This window comes from Larimichthys crocea, chromosome VIII (assembly GCF_000972845.2).
Source record: "Larimichthys crocea isolate SSNF chromosome VIII, L_crocea_2.0, whole genome shotgun sequence".
In the NCBI taxonomy this organism is placed as follows: Eukaryota; Metazoa; Chordata; class Actinopteri; family Sciaenidae; genus Larimichthys; species Larimichthys crocea.
The window spans coordinates 18,549,901-18,556,694 of record NC_040018.1 but is presented as its reverse complement, the minus strand read 5'-3'; the positions used below and the strand labels follow the sequence as shown (position 1 = coordinate 18,556,694).

At 39.6% G+C, this 6,794-nt stretch overlaps 1 long non-coding RNA gene across 1 annotated transcript in view; it reads left to right on the top strand.

Annotated features, from left to right (window-relative positions):
* The first annotated feature begins 46 nt into the window (after positions 1–46).
* Positions 47–6,794, top strand: part of LOC113746352 (uncharacterized) — a 29,001-nt gene continuing 22,253 nt past the window's right edge. The window contains exons 1-2 of the long non-coding RNA XR_003462784.1: positions 47–247; positions 1,691–1,790. This is a non-coding gene — a long non-coding RNA (uncharacterized LOC113746352). The remainder of the gene's footprint in view (positions 248–1,690; positions 1,791–6,794) is intronic.

Below are 6,794 nucleotides of genomic sequence, written 5' to 3'. Positions count from 1 at the left end.
CGACGGGTCACTCTTTTTTTTTTTTTTTTTTAACACCTTTTACTGCGTTTTTTCTTTTTTTCTAAATGTAATATCGTGATATGTCGTGCCATTGATGTTTTGTGACGATAAACAAAACGGGCAACAACACACAGATGGAAGGAAGTGTCGTTAAAAACCGTAAAAGTTGTAGGATAGGGCAGGTATTAAAGTAAATCAGAGACACCTCTGAAAAAAAAAACATAGTCAAGCAACGGAGCGTCAAATAGTGAGTGTTCTGAGTTTTATATATTGTTATTGTTGATGTTTATTTTATCAAGGCATGTAGAATAAGTGGACTGGTCGATTTATTGTCCTCTAACTTAACACATTGTCAGTTTTTGTCTCTGTTGTGAATTAGACCTGAAGGACTAAATGTCCACAAGTGAATCAGAGCATACATTATCTAAAAATAAGAAACTCCCTTCCTCGGGAACAGCAGATATGACTCAGACTCATTTAGGAAACATCCAATAGCTTTCTGAGCGTTATCAATGACCACATGAGGCCTTCATAAAGAACTTTTCTCTGTGTAGCTCAAGCACTGCTTCAAATGAGAATGGCATTATAAGTAGCTCGAGGAATTAGATGTGACACTTTTATTTAGCTTTATTCAAATTATCTTTATATGAAATGCTGTCTGCTTTATGAAATGCAATTACAGTAGTCAAGTCAAAGGTACATATGCTGTACACTTTCATATTAAGATAAAGGGCGAAAAAAGTCCTTTAGTTTAACACTCAATAACAGGAGCAAACCACCTTTACGGAGACTGCTAGAAAAATAGTAAACACTTTAAATGACAACACACTATCTGATTTGTGTCAATAAATTAAAAATGTTTGATACTTTAATATCACACCACTCATTAACTCATATATCTATATACTTGTCGCCCTCTGCTGGAATGAAAATTGAATTTAAGTGTACAAGAGGACAGGGAATGCTATTTATTGCAGTATCTCATAATAAAATATTGCACCCAAACTGAGTAACTGAGCTGCATAATTGTTACATTTTCTAAAGTAGCTTTGTTCAATATCAACACATTGCTACTACATATATGCTAACCACTGCATTTATTTGATGTCTTCAAAGTTTTAGTTTATGTATGTTGTATGTAGCTGTATGTATGAGAGTGATTTAAAATCACTCTATTTATATTATATCTATTTTTAAGTGTTATTATGTGTGGCAAAACATTGTGTAATTTTTTTACTATTCTGGTTAGAAACTGTGGTAATATAACATTATTTTACACTAATGTTTTTTCTTATGAACGTTTTATTATTTATTATTACATTTTAGAGTTAAAGGTCCAGTGTGTAAGATTTCAGGAGCTCTATTTACAGAATATATCATTACTGTATAATCACCTAAATATATTGTTATTTTTGTTGCCTTTTTTATCTACAGACACAGTTGGTACTTTTCCACAGAGTTCACCATGTAGTACCGCCATGTTTCTACAGTAGTCCTGAACCGACAAACCAAACACTGGCTCTAGACAAGGCCTTTCACATTTTCTGTGCATTTTGCAGCCACCATCATTTCCATGGGCAGAATTATGAATACGTGAATTAAAGAGTACGTCACAGCCTCAGTGGAGAGAACCCACCTATACAGTGATGCAAAGGTTTATTCCTCATTCATCCCCTCCTCTCTCTGCCAGGCAATCTGCCATGCTGATGGGACAAGAGAGAGACCCCCCCCAACCTCTAAACCTCTCTGCTAAATGTTCCCATGGCCACAACAGACTAACAGACAGACAGGTGAGTACGTAAGGGGCATTATAGTACTAATACTCAAGTTCTCCACATCATGTTGGGAGAAATGCTTTGTTGTTAACTGGTTTCACGTCACTGTGAACTGTAGTGCATTTAGAACTAGGTGTTTAATGTGGATGGGCATGTATTAAACTGCATTTTTCTACCCATACACACACCATCATTTCCCTACTGTAGTTCCATCTGCTACATTAACTCCTGGTGCTGACATGACCTAGATTCTTGTGAGAAAAAGACAATTAAAGGCCACCAATCAGTGATTTACTAGACATGTGAGGAAACTGTGACTTTGCTGAGCCAACTGGCACAAACATAATATTTTGGAGCTGTAGATTTGAGTTATTAGATAGACTTTGTTTTCAAGTCACAATCCCAAAAAAAACACAGAGTAAGGAGTGACTGGCGACAAGCCAAGTTACTGTATGGTTAGATTAAAGAAGATAAATTTATTCCTTGCAATTATATCCTTCCTGCAGTCTCAAAAGTAAATGTACACCACAACAACAGATTGGTATGCAAGATAATACAATTATTTTGGTAGCCGGATAATTCCTCGGTTATGGCAACATTTAACTAATTTAATTGGTGAGATTTGGGATGAAACAATTCTTTTAGGGCAAGCAGCATGATCTATCTTGTATTACCTGAAGTACATTATCATCATCAATAACATTACAAAAAAAAAATTGGACTATGAAATATTAAAGTTAAAGATAAACTATGAATTTAACTTTGAAATGATAGAGATAAAAATGTGAGTGCATTATTGTTAGAAATACATTTTTTTACATCATGATTTTCTAAATAATACATTTACAGTAAATGAGATGATAGGCACTGTCAGACATTTGGTATCATTTTAACTGTACAAATCAAATCCAACAGCAACTGAACTGGTTGATCTTCTAAAATAAAAATTAATTTATTTAATTCCTGATCAAGTTTATGAATGTGTCAATACTTAAGACAGTTAAAACAGTTATTCCAAAGTGATACCTAAAGCATACAATGCAGAAGATATTTATAAAAGTCATGGCAGTTTTCCACTGTGGTCCTCCCTCCTAATTACAGCTTACATTTTGTCACTGGGAATCTCATACTTCATCCTTTCCGCTGCCCCAACTGGGCAGTGCCAATCTGTACAGTGGCATAGCCATGCCACGCCAACACAACATCCCCTGATGGGAGAACAGGTGTTGGACAGGGTCCAGTGGAGCAGAGCGGAGCGGGCTGCCATGATATATCAGATGAACCGGCCAGCACCGACTCCTCTGGCCCGAGGGAGGGGGACCCAGCCATTTATTAAGTGTGTGCTAGTGTGTGTGTGTGTGTGTGTGTGTGTGTGTGCAGAGGTTCTGTGAGGGCAGCAACCGTACAACAATGAGCCCCAACAAAACTGATTGGGAACCAAAGACTCAACAGGGAGGCAGGCTAATCTGGGAAATCCCTGAACAAAAACTATATATTTTTTTTTTTAGCTTGAAGCAATTCAAAATGTTACAGCCCACAAAGGGCATACTGTTTTGATATTATGTACCATGATATAAGACATAGAGATGTTAGATTAAAAGACTTTAAACTTTTTGCATGCATTTGATTTTTTAGATTTTAGCTAAGAATAACCCTTTAAAGCTGAATTTATACAGAACATTAACTTGTCAAATGAAACAATGTGTTTTTTTGTACTACACGTAAGCATATTTTTCTTAAATTGTGGGTGGCCTTAAAACAGATCCCCATGACCCGTTTCAGTTTCCTGACTCAGACAACTGCTTTATTGGGTTTTTGAGATCAGTTTCTCAAGTCCCTTTACTGCTAATTTTACAGCCAAAATGACACTGGGTATGATGATTTGCTCAGTCGCTGTGGAGCCATATTGGCCAAGGCAAGGCTTGTAGTTCCTGTTAATGGGTCGAATATAATATTTTATGTCCCGTTGCTATAGCCACGCTGCTTAACTTGTGATGTAAAAATAGTCAGGCCCATTCATTTTAGTATAAATACTTCACTTCGCTTCAAGACACAGACTGAGCTGTATGTAAAACATATCTATTTGAATGTGCCCCGGCAGAGGGAAAAGGTATTGCTACTTTACACATAATGACGGCCCAGGTCGTTTGGCTGAGAATAATGGTGGTTTCGCTGTAAAGCATATCACTCTCATTAGGTTTTTACACACTGGTCGTGCATAACTGGAGATGCACTTGTCTGGACACACACTCACACATGCATGCATTCACACACAGAGTGCACACGCGCACACAAACACACACACACACACACACATCCATCTCCAAAGTCATTAAATCCCTTTGAAAAGAGGCCTCATTTGAGAGAAGCAATAAAATTTTTAATCATTTTATTACCAAAAGAGTATTTAACAAGTGGGTAATGAAACGCCAAAGGCAGGTTAGCTGAGTTTAACCTTCATAGAGGAAGCCATGTATCACATGCTGCCCCGAGGCATGGTGGGACAGAAATGTCATCCTCCATTATCCACCATACCTGAAGTGTGGTGTTGCGCGGCTGGCAGGCAGGCGTCTCGCTCTGCAAGGCGAGGCTGACGGGAAATTAGGGGGAATTCAATTAATGGACGTTTTTTACGCACCAGGGAGAGGGCACAGCTGCACACACACCTTAATGTGCGGTGCACACACATTGTAACAAATGCAACACACTTGTGAATGCACACACGTACCTCAAAGCATATCCTACACATCTCCCACTGTGAAGGGCTACTGACAGGACAGGAGAGCAGAAGGAACACATGTTCTTTCCCCGGTTTACAACAGCTCTGTCTTTTTTTTTTTAGCTCTCTTCACCGTCTCTCTCTTTTGATACCTCTACAACTTAACTTTCCGTCTTCCTCACTTTGCTATCAGAGAGTTGGCTCTGTTGAATCTCTTCTCTCCATCTCTTGCTCTCCCTGAGGTGACAGTATAGCAGGGTCACTCCACTGCTTTTCCTCAGCAGGTCAATTAAGGGGAAAATGAGGCAGAGGGGGACACTCTCAGTCTGTCACCATAAAAGAACCATACCTACCTACCTGCCTGCCAATTGCTCATATAATATACCGTTAAACTACCTTGCAGTGCAAGTGCAAGTCTGGCTCTGTGTGCATGTGAGAGGAGTCTGGTAGAAAAGCAAAAAAAGGGAGGGGTTGAATCATATATGTGCCTGTTAAAGAATGAAAAAAGTGTTACCTCCAGAAAAGCAATCGCCAAGTCCTTAAGGGAGGAGAAATACACCAGCCACCGCTAGAAGCACCAAATACAAACCCATACATTACATCTTTCAATTTCTTTGACACAGGAATAATTTATGGCTGATAACAAAAATACTCTATTTTCAATAACAAGCTTCTGCGGTACTTAGAGGGACTGGCCCCCAAAGTTAATTGAAAAGTGTCCTGGCTCTCATTTGCATAAGAAACACATTTAAAGGTGAAAAATTATAAATAAATATGCGGCCACCTGTGAAATATGGCTTTTGGCCTGCTGGTCATTTATAACTTTGCCTTTAATTACGTGACAGGCTGGGGTTCTGCAGCTGTAATGAGAGGCTGGAGTGATGGAGAGGAGTGTGTGAGAGACAGAGGGCTATAGGTCATTTAGTGCATGAACAGACAAACATGCATGCGGACACACACAGATGGACAGACACAGAAGCGGGTAGATATTGTAAATGTATAGAGACATACATACATACCCACATGGATTTAAACACACACAGTGTGTTAAGTGAAAAGATATCCGCATGGTTAAACACACAGAGACTGACCAACGAAAAAGTATTCACAGAAACACACACCTAATCGCAGTTAAAAGGTGTCGAGCAGGGTTTACACACACTGTTACAGTTTTTTCTCAGTGAGTTCATCCAATCAAATAAGAGAGGTTGTACTGTGATGTTAGGATTATTTGGCCTTATTATCGTCTGGACAATTTGCCTACACAGAATGTTTATTTTTATTTTTATCCCCCAGACATCAAACATTTGTTCCATTATTTTTTTCTTACTCAAAATGACCAAAAAAAGTTAAAAAGCAGACCACAAAGGAAAGAAACAGAAGAAAAAACACCTAGTCATTATGCAGCCAATTCCTCTCCCTAACCCAGATAAATATGTGATTCGTCTTCAATATTTATTCTTTAATTCTATTTGTTATATATTACAATATATTTATCACCGGTTTTACAGTTTTAAAACTTAATGCTTCCCTGACTAGTATTTTATCTTGTAATAATCAATTAATTCACTGTATTTTTTCCACCAGACAACCAGGCATGTTACATTACAGGCGAAATGGCGATTAAAGTGTCATACAGACAGGTTATGACAAAAGTCAGGCAGAGAGACAGACAGGTAGGCATTATAGAACATCAGACAGATAGTTAGACAAAAGAATGGGTTGTGGATATGCGGAGTGTGGCACCTCTGTCTCAGTGTCTCCTCCTTCCCCCCCTCCCACCCTCCCTCCATCCTTCTCTTTTATGCATAAAGAAAACAGCTTGCATTGCCCTGCAGGTACTACCAGAGCGCTGCGCCGCCACGCACCGCTTTCACTTTCACCTTCACACCTTCTCTGCGGTCACTTCCCGGTAGAGCTTGCGTCGCAGCAGCGGCACTTCCTGGGGTGTTCTCTCTCTCCCTCTCTCTCTCTCTCTCTCTCTCTCTCCCTCTTCTCCATCTCTGAATAGCAGTAGGGGAGGATGGAGGGAGGCACAAGCATGCCCCGGCCCAGCTCACTAAGTCCTATTATAAGTAGAAGAAGGCGATATTTCACCATTTCACCCCCCAGAAATATTACAAGATAGACAAGCAAGCGGGGGCTAATCCCTGGGATGAAATTAGCAGCAGAGGGGTTAGCGGCAGGATGGAGGGATGATAGAAAGAGGGGCTGGGGTGGGTAGCTGAGCCCAGCTAGAGGCAACTCGTCCACAGGGATAATTACAAGATGCTCCCGGGATCTGTCTGTCTGTCTGTCGG